General features: G+C 42.8%; 1 protein-coding gene across 3 annotated transcripts in view; it reads left to right on the top strand.

Moving 5' to 3' along the window:
* Positions 1-8,864: 8,864 nt before the first annotated feature.
* The window catches only part of LOC126428090 (uncharacterized), a 101,799-nt gene continuing 92,492 nt past the window's right edge, over positions 8,865-18,171 (top strand). The window contains exon 1 of one of the 3 annotated variants that reach the window (XM_050089979.1): positions 8,865-9,022. The gene's annotated coding sequence lies outside the window, so the exon portion shown is untranslated. The remainder of the gene's footprint in view (positions 9,023-18,171) is intronic. The other 2 variants (XM_050089981.1, XM_050089980.1) reach the window with 2 other exon arrangements.

Below are 18,171 nucleotides of genomic sequence, written 5' to 3'. Positions count from 1 at the left end.
CGGCCACAATGCCCACATAGTACTAGGGACGGAAAGTTGGCTGAAACCAGATGTAAACAGTAATGAAATCCTAAACTCAGATTGGAATGTATACCGCAGAGACAGGCTGGACAGTGAAGGAGGAGGCGTGTTTGTAGCGATAAAAAGTGCAATAGTATCGAAGGAAATTGACGGAGATCCGAAATATGAAACAATTTGGGTGAAGGTTACGGTTAAAGCAGGCTCAAACATGGTAATTGGATGTCTCTATAGCCCCTCTGGCTCAGCAGCTGTTGTGGCAGAACTCCTGAAGGAAAATTTGGAAAACATTTCGAGTAGATTTCCCGACCATGTTATAGTTTTGGGTGGAGATTTTAATTTACCAGATATAGACTGGGAGACTCAAACGTTTATCACTGGTGGCAGGGACAAAGAATCCAGCGAAATTTTTTAAAGTGCATTATCTGAACACTACCTTGAGCAGTTAAACAGAGAACCGACTCGTGGCGACAACATATTTGACCTTCTGGTGACAAACAGACCCGAACTATTTGAAACAGTTAACGCAGAACAGGGAATCAGCGATCATAAAACGGTTACAGCATCGGTGATTTCAGCCGTAAATAGAAATATTAAAAAAAGTAGGGAGATTTTTCTGTTTAGCAAAAGTGACCAAAAGTAGATTTCAGAGTACCTGGCGGCTCAACACAAAAGTTTTATCTCAAGTACAGATAGTGTTGAGGATCAGTGGACAAAGTTCAAAACCATCGTAGAATATGCGTTACATGAGTATGTGCCAAGCAAGATCGTAAGAGACGGAAAAGAGCAACCGTGGTACAACAACCGAGTTAGAAAACTGCTACGGAAGCAAAGGGAACTTCACATCAAACATAAACATAGCCAAAGCCTTGCAGACAAACAAAAATTACGCGAAGCGAAATGTAGTGTGAGGAGGGCTATGCGAGAGGCATTTAACGGATTGGAAAGCAAAGTTCTATGTACTGACTTGGCAGAAAATCCTAAGAAATTTTGGTCTTATGTCAAAGCGGTAGGTGGATGAAAACAAAATCTCCAGACACTCTGTGACCAAAATGGTACTAAAACAGAGGATGACAGACTAAAGGCCGAAATACCAAATGTCTTTTTCCAAAGCTGTTAAACACAGGAAGACTGCACTGTAGTTCCTTTTCTAGATTGTCGCACAGAAGACAGAATGGTAGATATCGAAACAGATGACAGAGGGATAGAAAAACAATTAAAATCGCTCAAAAGAGGAAAGGCCGCTAGACCTGATGGGATACCAGTTCGATTTTACACAGAGTACGCGAAGGAATCAAGAGATTATAGCCCACACAGAGGCATACGGACAATCCTTCTTTCCACGGACAAATGCGAGACTGAAATAGAAGGGATTACTGATAGAGATACTCAAGGTACCCTCCGCCACACACCGTCAGGTGGCTTGCGGAGTATGGATCTACAGATGTACTGTCGTTAAAACGTTGCTAAGTTTGTGCAACGTTCCTCAAGTCAAATGTCATGTACCTGCTTTCAAATAAGCCAAGACATTTTCCATTTTCGGAATGTCTTCCTCTGCAACTGGTATCTGGGAACATGCGTTAGTGCAGTCGAGTACAGTAAAAATCGTCGTGCCTTGTCGCGCGTAAATGTAGTCGCGCAGTATAGGCACAGTGTATCTATCTGGTACTGTCTGGGCACTGAGAGTGCAGTGATATGCATATGAGCGTCAGGCGCCGCTTTTCTTAGTCAAGAGGTGTAGAGGGGAAGACCTAGGACTTCTAGATGGTCTTATGACTCCTTCTCTCTGCATAATGTGGAATTCTGATTTTGCGATAGCTTTCCGTAGAAATGTTGGAACACGCGAAGCAATACTGACCCTACGACTTATCTTAGAAGATAGATTAAGAAAAGGCAAACCCACATTTCTAGCATTTGTAGACTTAGAGAAAGCTTTTGACAATATTGACTGGACTCTCTTTAAAATTCTGAAGGTGGCAGGGATAAAATACAGGGAGAGAAAGGCTATTTACAATTTGTACAGAAACCAGATGACAGTTATAAGACGGGAGGACGACGGTTCAATCCCGCGTCCGGCCATTCTGATTTAGGTTTTCCGTGATTTCCCTAAATCGCTCCAGGTAAATGCCGGGATGGTTCCTCTGAAAGGGCACGGCCGACTTCCTTCCCAATCCTTCCCTCATCCGATGAGACCGATGACCACGCTGTCTGGTCTCCTTCCCCAAACCAACCAACCAACAGTTATAAGAGTCGAGGGGCATGAAAGGGAAGCAGTGGTTGGGAAGGGAGTGAGACAGGGTTGTAGCCTCTTCCCAATGTTATTTAATCTGTATATTGAGCAAACAGTGAAGGAAACAAAAGAAAAATTCGGAGTAGGTATTAAAATCCATGGAGAAGAAATAAAAACCTTGAGGTTCGCCGATGACATTGTGATTCTGTCAGAGACAGCAAAGGACCTGGAAGAGCAGTTGAATGAAGTGGACAGTGTCTTGAAAGGAGGATATAAGATGAACATCAACAAAAGCAAAACGAGGATAATGGAATGTAGTCGTAAAATCGGGTGATGCTCAGGGAATTAGATTAGGAAATGAGACGCTTAAAGTAGTAAATGAGTTTTGCTATATGGGGAGCAAAATAAGTGATGATGGACGAAGTAGAGAGGATATAAAATGTAGACTGGCAATGGGAAGGAAAGCGTTTCTGAAGAAGAGAAATTTGTTAACATCTGGTATAGATTTAAGTGTCAGTAAGTCGTTTCTGGAAGTATTTGTATGCAGTGTATGGAAGTAAAACGTGGACGATAAATAGTTTAGACAAGAAGAGAATAGAAGCTTTCGAAATGTGGTGCTACAGAAGAATTTTGAAGATTAGATGGGTAGATCACATAACTAATGAGGAGGTATTGAACAGAATTGGGGAGGAGTTTGTGGTGCAACTTGACTAGAAGAAGGGATCGGTTGGTAGGACATGTTCTGAGGCATCAAGGGATCACCAATTTAGCATGGGAGGGCAGCGTGGAGGGTAAAAATCGTAGAGGGAGACCAAGAGATGAATACGCTAAGCATATTCAGAAGGATGTAGGTTGCAGTAGGTACTGGGAGATGAAGAAACTTGCACAGGATAGAGTAGCATGGAGAGCTGCATCAAACAAGTCTCAGGACTGAAGACCACAACAACAACATGGTTTTTACGAAATACAGCGTATGTAGTGCAATCAATTGCAGTAGTAATAGGAAGAAGACACCACATTTGTCATTCTTCAGGTTTCCTATGGACCCTGAGAGGTATGAAAGATCACATTAGAGCGCTCTTTATTTGCGATTTTTTTCTAAACTTTATTGAATTACTAAATTTGTTTTTCTTTTTTAGGAACAAGAAATTGTTAATAAACAGTAGAAGACAGGACCCGCTGCAAAAACATGTCCTGCATTTGCACAATAACGTGAAGTTTTGTGTGTTACATTTCGAGTCAAACCAGTTCATCAGCGCGGAAAAGAAGAGATTGGTATGGAATGCAGTTCCTACGTTATTTAACATGCCGAATAAGCCACAACTAGGGACGATGAAGAGAAAATTGCCATACAAACGTGAAAGTGTTACTGCCAAAACAATAAAATTGTCTCCTGACACAGAAGAAACAGCTACCACAAGTGTTCCTACACGAGAGACATATATATAATCACTAACAACGGAATCTGCAACACAGACATATTTTGAAGATGAAATGCTTAGATTACGTGAAATTATTCGCGTGTTGGAAAATCGTTTGAAATGTAAAAACGTGCAAATCATTAGACTTCGTACAAAAATTACTACGTGACAAAGAAAGTGCCCATCGTAAGAATAAACTGTAACCACAACGTCACAGGACACAAGTACAAAAGGACAAGCTCATTTTAAAAAGTATTGGTTCCAAGTACTTGAAAAAAGATGGGATATACAGTGTGTATTCTCTTACTTACAGTGCAATAAGTGCGATTGTATGCTACTTCTTAAATATTTCTTCAGGAATATGTTGCAGCACATGTCACTTCATTCAATAGTTCGTGCTATGTTTACTTATATTTCACGATCATTTATGTCTCTCGCTGTTCTCCTGACGCAAAAATATGCTAACTATTTTGTAAATTACATACAAAACGGATTAAAAACAAACATTATTTTTACGTTGCATCTGCTGTCAGTGGAAGGCGAGCTTTCTGGCCGCTAGGGGCGCTAGTGTCACTTTAACTGCCAAATGGTAACAACTTTCACAGCAGTGAGTGTCGCGACTGTATATATTAGACTGTGTTAATACCGCCGCAGACCTCCCCCAACCGCCGAGGACATCATCCGTTTCACCACCATTGTGCTCCAAAACATCCACCCCTTCCAGCGCTCACACACTCTTTCCCAAATCGCCCTCGCTGCCCGTTCCACCTTCCATCTTACCACCTATGCCACATACTCCCACAACCAGGCCCACTTCACCTTCACCCCCCTCACCACCCTCGTCTAACTCTCCCCTCCCATGGTACATGAACCCTACCGTCTCTTGTACCACAACATTCGCTCCCTGCCCACCCACAAACTCCTCGTCCTCCACACCCTCCGTCAGCACCACGTGGATGCCTTCGTCCTAAATGAAACCTTCCTTCAACCCCGTATCTCCGTCTCCACGGCTCCTTACACCCTCCACCGCACCGATAACCCGTACCCTCTGGCGCATGGTGGAGTTGCTATAGGCCACCTCAAGCACCTCCCTGTCCGGCCCCAACCTCTCCTTAACAATCCTGCTGAGCACGTCACCCTCAGCCTCTTGTTCCCCACCCTTACCATCACCTGTGCCACCATTTATGTCCGCCCTCGCACCCCCATCCCGTGCGATTTCCTGGCCCACATTGACCGCACCTTGTCCACCTACGTGATTGCCGCCGACCTCAATATCCACAGCCGTGATCGTGCCGACCTCCAGCGGTGGCATCAGTTTCTCACAGCTCTCCAGGGAGACCTGGTTCCCCTGCCTCAGCACACCCGACCCGAATCCAACACCACTCCTGATGTGGTCCTTGCCTCTCCCAACCTCCATGGGCGCATCACCACAGAAGTCCTTGAACTCATTGGCAGTGACCATGCTCCTGCTCTCCTCACTATCTCTAATGGTCGCCATCCCCGCAACGCCCCTCGCCCTGACGTCCCTCCTAATCTTGTCCATGATTACTCCCATGCCAACTGGGATGCCTACCGGGACTCCATTCACACCCGGGTTGACGGCCACGCCCTTACCCTCCAGTCTCCTGATGACATCTCTCGCACTGCTGCCTTCCTGCATCAGACCTTGTCTGACGCTGTCGCCACCCATATCCCCACCAAAGCCAACCACCCTCATCGCCCTGCCCTGCCTCCACAGGCCGTCCTTCTCCTTTGAGAGTCCCGCCGCCTCTACCGCTCTTTTCTCCGGGATACACTTACCCGCCACCGGCAATTACAATGACACATCCGCAACCTGCTTACTGTGAAGAAACACCGTGCCTGGCGCCAGACATGTACACAACTCAATACCACACTCCCCATAAACTCTTCCAAGTATTGGTTTGCTTTCCACCGCCTTACTGGGAACCGCCCCACCCCCCAGTACCCTATCCTCCTTAATGACCATCCCTTTCCTGACAACCTCAGTAAGGCCACCCACTTTGCCTCTCACCTCTCCGATGTTTTTTCCATCCCAGATGATCCCCACTTTGACTATTCCCTCTTCCCTGACGTCATGGACCGTACGAATACCTCTGTTCCTCCCCTTGCTCCTAGCTTCCAGTACTTGGGCCACACACCACCATCTGAACTTAACACTCCCATCGCTACTCAGGACATCAGCCTCACACTCCGCACTAAACACAACACTGCTCCCGGCCACGACTGCGTTACCTACCGCCACCTCAAACACTGCCCTCCCTCCTTCCTTTCAATCCTTGCCACCCTCTACAATGTCATCCTTACCACTGGCTTCTATCCTGACCTGTGGAAAACCTCCCATATCCTGATGTTCTCCAAACCCAACAAGCCTCCATCTGATGCCTCTTCCTATCATCCTATCTGTCTCACATCGGTGTTCAGCAAGCTCTTGGAATCCATCCTTTCCCAGCGCATCCATCACCACCTCTGCCAAAACCACCTCCTCCCAAACACCCAATGTGGCTTTCGACCTTCCTTCTCTGCTGATGACCAACTCCTCTGCCTCACTCATCTCCTCTCCCTCCAGCTTAACTTCTGTCGCTCCGCCATTTTTGTCTCCCTTGACCTCGAAAATGCCTACGACTGTGTCTGGCATCTCAGTCTCCTGTTTAAACTCCAAACCTACGCCCTTCCTATCAACTACATCCGTCTGGTGGCCTCCTTCCTCTCCCACCGCCCCTCCTATGTTACCATCCATAATGCCAATTCCCACACCTTCTACCCCTTTGCAGGTGTGCCCCAGGGCTCTGTCCTCTCCCCTCTCCTCTACCTCCTGTACACGGCAGATATGCCCCAACCCCCCCCCCCCTCCAGTACACCTCTTGCAATATGCTGATGACACCACATTCCTCGCCCTCGCTCCTACCCTCCAACGGTCCCAACGCCTTCTCCAGAATCACCTTGACCTTTTTGCTGCATGGTGTAACCAATGGCTCCTGAAACTCAATCCTTCCAAGACCCAGGCAATCATCGTAGGTCGTACCACTCGCTCCTTCCGGCTCCTGGATTTCTCCCTTACTGTCTGCGCCTGTCCTGTCCGCCTCACCCCTACCCTCACCTACCTTGGCCTCACCATTGACCGTCACCTCACCTGGATCCCTCATCTCCGCTCCATCCAATCCAAAGCCCACAACCGCCTCCGACTCCTCAAACTCCTCTCTGGCTGAACATGGGTGTTGCACCCCTCTACCATCCTCCACAACTACAAATCCTTAATCTGTCCCATCCTCTGTTATGCCAGTCCTGCCTGGATATCTGCCCCCCCCCAAATTCTATAAGTCCCTCCAGATCCTTGAGCGTCATGCACTCCGCCTCACCTTCCGTATACGCCTCCCGTCCCCCATGCGGATCCTCTATGATCTCATTCCTTTCCCCCATCTGCTCCTATTCCTTGAACATATCCACATCCTCTATACCTCCTGCCGACTTGAACCCCCTCAGCCCCTGGTTGCTCCTCTCCTCTCCCATCCCCGCCCCCTGCCACGTCTTCACCGTTGTGTGCCCCCTACCCTCCATCTCTACACCCTACATTTCCTTTCCCAAGGTGGCTTCCATCAACTCCCCCCCCGGATGATGCCCTCTCTCCCTCCATTTATCCCTCCTATCAACTCTGATCCTCACTCCCCCTCCTTTCCTCTGTCCTTTCCCTGGGCTCCCTCTTACCCCCCTTCCGTCCTGTTTTCTCCCCACTAAACCTCTCCCTACCTCCCTTCTCCCCCCGAATCCTTTTGTATTCCCCTCCTCTGCTTACCCCACTCCCTGTCATGTCTGCCCAGCGCCCCCCACCCCTCTTATGGGTCCTCATCCTCCATCAGCCCCTTTCCTGGCTCCCCCCCCCTTTTTTATTTTCCCATCATCTGTCCAGTCCCCCCCCCCCCCCACCTGCTCTCGGCTGTGGTACGTCACATTTGCCAACTTTTTAGTGCAGTGTTCCAGTGACTGTTCAGTGTTGTTCGTCTTTCTCGTATTGCGAACAGAAACCATGCTGTCGCTGGGTGTGAATTTTATGTCTTTTGCGAACAGAAACCAGACTGTCGCCGTGTTTTTTTTTTTAATTGTCTGTCTATTGTTTTACCTGTCTGCTTTGTATGTATTTTCTTAGCGTCATCATCCCTCTGTTCTTTAAGTTCCACGATTACTTTTCGCCATGTTACTCTTTAAGTCTCCGATTTTATCGCCTGTTTTTATTATTTATTCTCTTCATCTTTCTAACAAAGTCTGTAGGCTGAAAAGCGGCATACTAAGCTGCTGCCAGCCCGCCCCCTTCGGGGGGAATTGAAATTCAATAAAGGAAAAAAAAAAAAAATACCGCCGCAGAGGAAGCTGGCTTCGACTTGCGCAAACCAAAGCGCCTGGGGTGTGCGGCAAGAACGGGGGTGAGCGCACTGCGACGAATTATTTCTTCTGACGATCTGTAATGTCGAATCGAGTGCAGTTGGTCTGCAGCTCGTGATCTCGCGGTAGCGTTCTTGCTTTCCGAGAACGGGGTCCCGGGTTCGATTCCCGGCGGAGCCAGGGATTTTCACCTGCCTCGAGATGACTGGGTGCTGAAGGCAATGGCAAACAACCTCCACTAGACTTTGCCTAGTACGGCGGTGCGGTTCTCCTTCCGCTACGATCTGTCAAGGAGTATGGGACTCCATCATCATCAATGTAGTTGCACCTCTCAGCGTTTTTCACGCTTTAATCACGTAGGGGCCGCACCTTTGCCTTTACTGACTTATCAGTGTCGATCGGTATGTTAATAGCTTGGGAGTGCAAGAAATTGTCACTTCGGGCTTCCAGAACAAAACTTTATTTGCGTCCGCCGGAGGAATGAGGCGGCGCAGAGGAATTAGCGTATACAGATCGGATAAATACACACGTAGATGAAGGTACCTCCGAGATGTTACTTTTACTAGGTGAAACTAACAGAGAATAATAACTGACAGCAAATAACAACAGATATCAAAACAATATGTACGCTTCGTGACGATTGCGAAATATTCACTGTCGATTGCAGCGCCCCTGGCGACTGGCACGGGAAGCCAACTGACAGCCTCGACGTAAACAAAACAATGCTCGCTCGCAATACACGCGACACTGACGCAAAGTGAACGTTGTCGCTACATATGCATTGTTGAAGGATATCGATGTTTTTGGACATTTGCTGTTGATGCACCGACCTTCGAAACATCGATGGTAAACTCTACGTTTACGGACGAAATCTCGATTTTTCGGAACATCGATATATCGCTTGCTTCCCTGTGAAATGTCAATACTTGGACGCGCCCATCGAGCGACAGGGTAACAGGTAGGCATACGTTGTTAGTGTGTTAAAATACGCGCACGAAATGCATTCACTTTGTCCACCGGGTAACCTTTTTAGTTCAATATTGCTTACTGTATAAATTTCTAGCACATCAACTATGTCCAGATAATGTCCTTAGTGGATTATGTGCAAATTTTTTTTACGACGTTTCTCGTTGTTAGTAATGCTATAATTTCCAATTTGCATGTGAAAACAAAACGATTCCTTGTTACTTACGTATGTATGCTCATTAATGTGTCAGAAACTTTATTCCTGCTTGGCCTGTTTAATGCTTTCCACGGCTATCTCACGTAATTACGTACACACCGGCAGTGGTAAATTTATTATTTATAGTTCATATGTCGTGGCAGAGCGGAAACCATGAATTTTCTGCTGTTATAAACGCAATTTTTAACACATTTTTCGAAATATTTGCTCAGTTTTATCGTATGTAGTTCAATTAGATTTCATGCGAGGATGTTTTACGTTGTCTTTTCTTTTATACTTGTTTGTTGTGTATAAGTCCTACCATGTTCGGTTGAAAACCATTTACGTTGTCGTTCATTAGTGCGAGAGACTCGTTCCAACATTTGAACCGTTGGAAGTTGGCCGGCCGGTGTGGCCGAGCGGTTCTAGGCGCTTCAGTCTGGAACCGCGCGACTGCTACGGTCGCAGGTTCGAATCCTGCCACGGGCATGGATGTGTGTGATGTCCTTAGGTTAGTTAGGTTTAAGTAGTTTGAAGTTCTAGGGGACTGATGACCTCAAATGTTAAGTCCCATACTGTTCAGAGCCATTTGAACCATTTTGTTGGAAGCTGTAAAGTAATTACATATAGTACAAGGATATAACATCTTTGTCTTGCCTGTGCCTTGTCAGTATCTGCATACAAGAATGTCACATGCAAGACAGTAGAATAGTCATTTACTGTAACTATTACCATAAGAATATATAGGGATTATATGTGAGAAGACAGATGGGAAGTTTAATTTTTATACAAAGTGGCTTCTGTATAGTAATTCATATAGTCGGTGAGTGACGAAAGTGCACTTATGGTGTTCGCGACTTTCGTGTTGCCTGTTGCTGTTAGTAACAGTTCGGATGATGAATTATGGGTAGTAACACACAACAAACCATGGACCATTTGTAGGTAGACAGTGACATTCAAGTTAGTAATATCTTACAGTTCATTGGTTCTGGGATGTCATTTTTCCTTTGAATATCCATTGGCTTCACAGACTTGCTGGCAGGATTATTACATTCCATCTTAACCTATCCTAAGGCCATGCTACAGGCCAGTATGTTAGCAAATCTAGCTTCCTTCCATTCACAATCATTGGTTTCGTCAAGTGGCAATCAGTATGGAGAACAAATATAATTAATCTCTATCTTTTGCCAAAAGAAATCTTTACTCCACCCTGTTTCTTGGCTACCACATGCTATCGCCTGATCAGTTGTGACCAATGTGACGGAGTTGCTAATACCAGCATAAGAGCTGCTGATATGCCAAGTGCACTTTGGCCAAGGATTCTGCATTCCTTCCAACTGAACAATGGTATTCATTGCCATCAAACTCAAATAACATAATCTACTTAACAAACCATTAGCTCAGCAAAGTTCACAATAGTTAGAGCTATAAACGGAACTTGCTTTGTAATAAATTGCCAATGTGTACAAAAAAAAGTCTCCTTTAGGAACAGTGCCAAAAGAAATATTTAAGTTAGAAGTTGAATTACAGCAAATACAACTACGCTACCTTGTTAACACAATCTGAAGCTATTCCTGCTTCCAGTAGATCAGGAGGATAGCTATTACTTTGAAAAATATTTCAGCTTCCCCTTTTACAACAAATACCTGCTGGATATCCTCCATCAGCAGCTCAATACTCATTTGTCCACAATAGCTTTCTCAGAGAAGACTGCTAACCTAATCTACAACAGCAATGTTCTGTCTCCTATAAAACATCATCAGTTATCTAGCCATACCGTGAATACTGATAGCTACTTACTGTGAAACCGATGGAACTTTCAATACCTACGCAAAATAATAAAACAGTTTGTAGAAGGAATAGCCTATACGGTATGTTTTTAATTATCTTGGGAGTTGGTAGTAATTCACAACTTTCCACTTAGCATTTTAGGAAATCTAATTAATTAACCCAACATTAAAGCACATATCTTCACTTCAAGCCCAGGCAGGGATGCAAAGTCTACACACAAATTCCATGTGCATATTATATTAAATATAACAGTTAAACTGTGAATGAGTTCTGTCATTAGCAGCAGAAAATATTAAGGTCTTTACAGGTTCAAACAGACTTTTCTGACGTCTGGAACCTCGCAACCACTACGGTCGCAGGTTCGAATCCTGCCTTGGGCATGGATGTGTGTGATGTCATGAGATTAGTTAGGTTTAAGTAGTTCTAAGTTCTAGGGGACTGATGACCTCAGAAGTTAAGTCCCATAGTGCTCAGAGCTATTTGAACCAGACTTTTCTGGAAAATACGGAATTCTCAGGGAAATTGAATGTACAGGAAAAGTCAGAAAATTTTCAAGGAAGCCTGAAAGCCTCATGGAATTCAGAGACATTCGTGATGGAGTTGAACTGTTAGTCGATGGAAAGGAATGTTGCATATCACTCCTGAGATTCTGCTTTGGAAGCAACTGGTCATGATTTCAAATAATAAAAGTAAATATAGTGTGAAGGACATTTGGTTTGAAACATGTTGTTGCTATTATACGGACACTATATCCTGGCAGTTTTAGATGGGAGTGTTGCGAATTAAGGTTGTGTAAGATCGGGTCTGGTGGATTTTATTTTTTATAGTGAAGAGACTAATCCTATTGCATAAAGGGATCCAAGTGCGACTGTGACCACAACAAAAGGAATCACAATCCCTATGACCGTTACGTCAGTTCTACTTTTGTGGAAGCTCAGAACACTGAAATAGGGTGGCAGCCTTTCAAGAGGGAGACAGGGTTTACAAAATATAGCTTAACTGGGAATAATCGCTAATAAGTGAGGTAATAAATCAAAGCACTTCCAACTGCAGTTGCATAAACTAGTAAAGGAAAACTCACTCTCGCCTGCAGCAAATATAACTTAATGGAAACCTTGTAATTTCAACTTCGATGAGCCAAAGTCATCACCCTGTTAAGAAATCGGAAACCTTCAAAAAGGCATCTGAAAGACACGTGGCTTTCCACTGCACACCACACACTAGTAACTCACATCTCCTGAATAAATATTTAAGAAATGTAAATGCTCCTGCTTTCAGTGAAGACAAAAATTTACTTGTACATAGCAGTCTTCCCAATAAATAAGAGATTTTAATGCAAATAGTAAAAGTTTGAGGAGGAAACTTCAAAGAATCAAGTGTAAAGATGATGGCTGATTGTAGTCGTACATTGTTCTTGTTTACTGGAGAAGAAATGTGTGAAATCTTATGGGACTTAACTGCTAAGGTCATCAGTCCCTAAGCTTACACACTACATAACCTGAATTACCCTAAGGACAAACACACACTCCCATGCCCGAGGAATGACTCGAACCTCCGCCGGGACCAGCCGCACAGTCCATGGCTGCAGAGCCTTAGACTGCTTACTGGAGAAATCTGTCTCACTTTTTTATATTTTTACGTCAATATGGAATTTATTTTTCTCAAATATTTTTTATAGCCAAGTTTCATTTTTTTTTCATTTACAAACAATTTTCACTAGCAACACCTCACAGCATCTTTTTAACTCATAGTAACTGGGTCATTCCACGTCATAGGGACCAATATTAAGAAGTGTCCCCACTTGACCCTCTCCAAATCTAATAAAATTTGGTATGAAGGATGGGACCTGGATAAACTGATTAAACCAGAGGTTGTACAGAGTTTCAGGGATAGCATTGGGGAACAATTGACAAGAATGGGGGAAAGAAATACAGTAGAAGAAGAATGGGTAGCTTTGAGGGATGAAGTAGTGAAGGCAGCATAGGATCAAGTAGGTAAAAAGACGAGGGCAAGTAGAAATACTTGGGTGACAGAAGGAATATTGAATTTAATTGGTGAAAGAAGAAAATATAAAAAAGCGGTAAATGTAGCAGGCGAAAAGGAATACGAATGTCTCAAAAATGAGATCGACAGGAAGTGCAAAATGGCTAAACAGGCATGCAGGGAAGCAGTGGTTGGGAAGAGAGTGAGACAGGGTTGTAGCCTCTCCCCAATGTTATTCAATCTGTATATTGAGCATGTAATAAAGGAAACAAAAGAAAAATTTGGAGTAGGTATTAAAATCTATGGAAAAGAAATAAAAACTTTGAAGTTCGCCGATGACATTGCAATTCTGTCAGAGACAGAAAAGGACTTGGAAGAGTAGTTGAACGGAATGGATAGTGTGTTGAAAGGAGGGTATAAGATGAACATCAACAAGAGCAAAACGAGGATAATGGAATGTAGTCGAATTAAGTCGGGTGATGCTGAGGGAGTTAGATTGGGAAATGAAACACTTAAAGTAGTAAAGGAGTTTTGCTATTTGGGGAGCAAAATAACTGATGATGGTCGAAGTAGAGAGGATATAAAATGTAGACTGGCAATTGGAAAGAAAGTGTTTCTGAAGAAGAGAAATTTGTTAACATCGAGTATAGATTTAAGTGCCAGGAAGTAGTTTCTGAAAGTATTTGTATGGAGTGTAGCCATGTATGGAAGTGAAACTTGGACGATAAATAGCTTAGACAAGAAGAGAATAGAAGCTTTCGAAATGTGGTGCTGAAGGTTAGATAGGTAGATCATATAACTAATGAGGAGGTATTGAATAGAATTGGGGAGAAGAGGAGCTTGTGGCACAACTTGACTAGAAGAAGGGATCGGTTGGAAGGGCATGTTCTGAGGCATCAAGGGATCACCAATTTAGTATTGGATGGCAGCGTGGAGGGTAAAAATCGTAGAGGGAGACCAAGAGATGAACACACTAAGCACATTCATAAGGATGTATGTTGCAGTAGGTACTGGGAGATGAAGAAGCTTGCACAGGATAGAGTAGCATGGAGAGCTGCATCAAACCAGTCTCAGGACTGAAGACTGCAACAACAACAATCTGCAGTGGCTGAATTTGTAGGGGCTTTTAAAGAGAGGCTACTCATCTATGCTTCACATATGAAGGTGCAAATGTGCCAAGTTTGCTAGGTTTTTTTTATTAGTTCTAGCAGACATTTAGTCATTTGCTTTAATATACATAGACAACTTTTTATGCTGAATCACACAATGGCAAAAGTTAGGGATCTAGCCACACCTAAATATAGATACAAGCCTCTAAAGTGGCTAAAAAATTCATTGCGCTGTTCTGAGAGACAAGGTTTGACTGACCACTGCTACTTTTTATATGAACCAATCACACCAGAACTTCAGAGGGTTATTCATACCTATGATGTCTATATGTGGATCAAATTTAATTAACATTGGATTCCTAGATGAAAAGATGTGCATTTGCAAAGTTGGCCAAAAATTTCTACATTCAAATTTTAGGGTATTGGAGGGGGGGTGGCAATATCTCAATTGTTTCTGGATTTGCATATTGATGAGTAAGAATACCTTCAAAAGTAGAGAAAAGGATTATTGATAAAGACAAAAAATCAATACAATTTGAATTAATATATCAAAAAAATGTGTAATTGCAGTATCTTTTAATAGTAAGATTTGCCTGTGGTTTAGGTAATGTGACCATGCTAATAAGTGTTTTTACATTATTTTCCAGTATAGAATATAAATATACTAAAACCTCAGAAAATGGTCTTCAGAGTATAAAATCCAGAAGATCATAATGGAATGCCATCTTGCTATAGAACATTTTAACCTTACAATGCATGGTGGTGCATATATGCACCATCAGTCAGTTTCAATCATCATTATAAAGAAGCAGTGGTCTTTTTAAGGCTCTATTCGTGCAGTATTGATACATTGCTGAATCTCCACTTTCAATTGTTGCCTTTGTTATTGGCAATTTTCACAGTCTCAGTCTTCTGTGTAGTGTAATCTTCGATGTTGACATTGTACAATCTTAGTGTTGAGTACTGAGTGTTTGGATAATAAATAATCATTGTTGTAGCTGAAGGTATGCACCGAAACAATATACTTTGATATGCTAATTTGTATATTTTATATATAAATAAGTCTGAATCTGCTATTCTTCAAACCAGGATATCCATGAGCTTTCAAAATTGCTTGTTATAGGTTAATAAACTATTGTATAAAATGAATGAAGAGATGCTTGCACCTTGCTACTTTGGTGGATCAGATGGAGCTGATTGTCATGGGTCATTATCAGGGAAGTCAACTAAGATCAGTTAAGGAATTTTCACCAGTGGACTATGAGCTTGTACAATGTAGGTTTGGGCTTGATTTTACTGAAGATGCCCAAATTTGCCCATACCATAATGCCTGTTGATGACAAAATTTCTGTTCCTGTAGAAGACTTGCTGCAACCTGTCTAGTAAAGAAAAACATGTAATAAAGAAGGCTTTAACACCAATAACCATTGCAATGTCTGATAGACAGAAGTTACTAACAGATGAAGTTTTTAAACTTGGCCAGAAAATTTGTGCCAAATGTAGACAAGAAACGGCCCAGAAAGAATCTTCCCACCAGGTTAAGCAAGAATCACCATTCGCTGAAGACATGATTGTTGTTGACGCTTGCTTTACTGCTAACACTTCATCACCACCACTTGGAGAGTCACCATTTAAACTTCAATAGATCAGCAAAAGGGATTCAGCGGGGTACATAAAGCGCAAAGTTCTGAAAGCCCCAGGCAGCATTACTAAGGTAATTGCCACAGCTGCTGGTGTGAGCTAAGTAGATATTGTGCACATACAAACAGGAGAGTGCAAAAAATGTGAAGATATGGACATCTTAATTGAAGAACTTAAGATTACGTTTCAGATTTCAAGCAAATGCAGTAAAGTCCAAATTTTGACCCTAGCCCCAAATAGCTGGACTATTGAAAAAAGATCGAAAGAATTTGCTGTTTCAACTAAACTGGTGAAGAAGGCGAGAAAACTAAAGATGAAAGATGGGAGTTTGGTAACACCTGCAATCAGAAAAAGAGAAAAAGCTCAGTGTTGAAGTAAAACAAAATGTCCTCACTTTTTTCTCGTTTATGTCCTGACAAAAAGGATTGTCTTGCAGTCAGAATAAATGGGGAAGAGATTCACAAGCAGAAATGCCTGCTCCTTTGTAACCTGAAAGAAATGTTCGTTGCTTATTGTAAACAATATGGAAATCAAGTAAGCTTCTCAAAATTTTGTGAACTCAGGCCGAAATGGCGTACTACAGTCGGTGCTTCTGCATCACTTTCCATATGTGCATGTGCAATTCATTAAAATGCCAAATTAATGTTGGCTTGAACAACGTCCATCCAAGTTGACTACAAGGGTTTGATGAAAAAACTGTATGCAGTGTGGAATCAAGATTGTATGCAGCATTGTTAGGAATGTCCAAGAAAAAGGCAACTAGAAGCTTTTCTTGAAGGTGCTTTTAAAGACTATGATCCTGAAGAAACAATGGAGTACAAGCATGGGGTCCATACTGACAGAGCTACATTAGAAACATGTCAGAGAACTGTTGAAGATTTCATGGAGGCACTAATTTTGAAATTACTGGGTTAAGAAGCCATCACTTCATGTCAAAACACCAAAGTGTATACCTTGTTGTTGTTGTTGTTGTTGTTGTTGTGGTCTTCAGTCCTGAGACTGGTTTGATGCAGCTCTCCATGCTACTCTATGCTGTGCAAGCTTCATCTCCCAGTACCTACTGCAGCCTACATCCTTCTGAATCTGCTCAGTGTATTCATCTCTTTGTCTCCCTCTACGATTTTTACCCTCCACTCTGCCCTCCAATACCAAATTAGTGATCCCTTGATGCCTCAGAACATGTCCTACCAACCGATCCCTTCTTCTAGTCAAGTTGTGCCACAAACTCCTCCCCAATTCTATTCAATACCTCCTCATTAGCTATGTGATCTACCCATCCAAACTTCAGCATTCTTCTGTAGCACCACATTTCTAAAGCTTCTTATTCTCTTCTTGTCCAAACTATTTATCGTCCATGTTTCACTTCCATACATGGCTACACTCCATACAAATACCTTCAGAAAAGACTTCATGACACTTGATGTTAACAAATTTTTCTTGTTCAGAAACGCTTTCCTTGCCAATGCCAGTCTACATTTTATATTCTCTCTACTTCGACCATCATCAGTTATTTTGCTCCCCAAATAGCAAAACTCCTTTGCTACTTTAAGTGTCTCATTTCCTAATCTAATTCCCTCAGCATCACCCGACTTAATTCGACTACATTCCATTATCCTCATTTTGCTTTTGTTGATGTTCATCTTATATCCTCCTTTCAAGACACTGTCCATTCCGCTCAACTACTCTTCCAAGTCCTTTGCTGTCTCTGGCTGAATTACAATGTCATCGGCGAACCTTAAAGTTTTTCTTATCCATGGATTTGAATACCTACTCTGAATTTTTCTTTTGTTTCTTTTACTGCTTGCTCAATATACAGATTGAATAACATCGGGGAGAGGCTACAACCCTGTCTCACTCCCTTCCCAACCACTGTTTCCCTTTCATGTCCCTCGACTCTTATAACTGCCATCTGGTTTCTGTACAAATTGTAAATAGCCTTTCGCTCCCTGTATTTTACACCTGCCACCTTCAGAATTTGAAAGATAGTATTCCAGTCAACATTGTCAAAAGCTTTCTCTAAGTCTACAAATGCTAGAAACGTAGGTTTGCCTTTTCTTAATCTAGCTTCTAAAATAAGTTGTAGGGTCAGTATTTCCTCACGTATTCCCATATTTCTACGGAATCCAAACTGGTCTTCCCCGAGATCAGCTTCTACCAGTTTTTCCATTCGTCTGTAAAGAATTCGCGTTAGTCTTTTGGAGCCGTGACTTATTAAACTGATAGTTCGGTAATTTTCACATCTGTCAACGCCTGCTTTCTTTGGGATTGGGTGTATACCTTAAGCAGCTAAAAATAAATCTTGCAGAAAATGAATTAATTATGTTGATGGATTTTGCTGAGAATTATTCATGTGTTGTTCAAGATGCTGTGCAAGGATTTCATTGGGAGGATAGTCAGGCCACATTACATCCACTTACTGCA

The sequence above is a fragment of the Schistocerca serialis genome, chromosome 12 (genome assembly GCF_023864345.2).
Source record: "Schistocerca serialis cubense isolate TAMUIC-IGC-003099 chromosome 12, iqSchSeri2.2, whole genome shotgun sequence".
In the NCBI taxonomy this organism is placed as follows: Eukaryota; Metazoa; Arthropoda; class Insecta; order Orthoptera; family Acrididae; genus Schistocerca; species Schistocerca serialis.
This window is presented reverse-complemented; position numbering and strand designations above follow the sequence as displayed.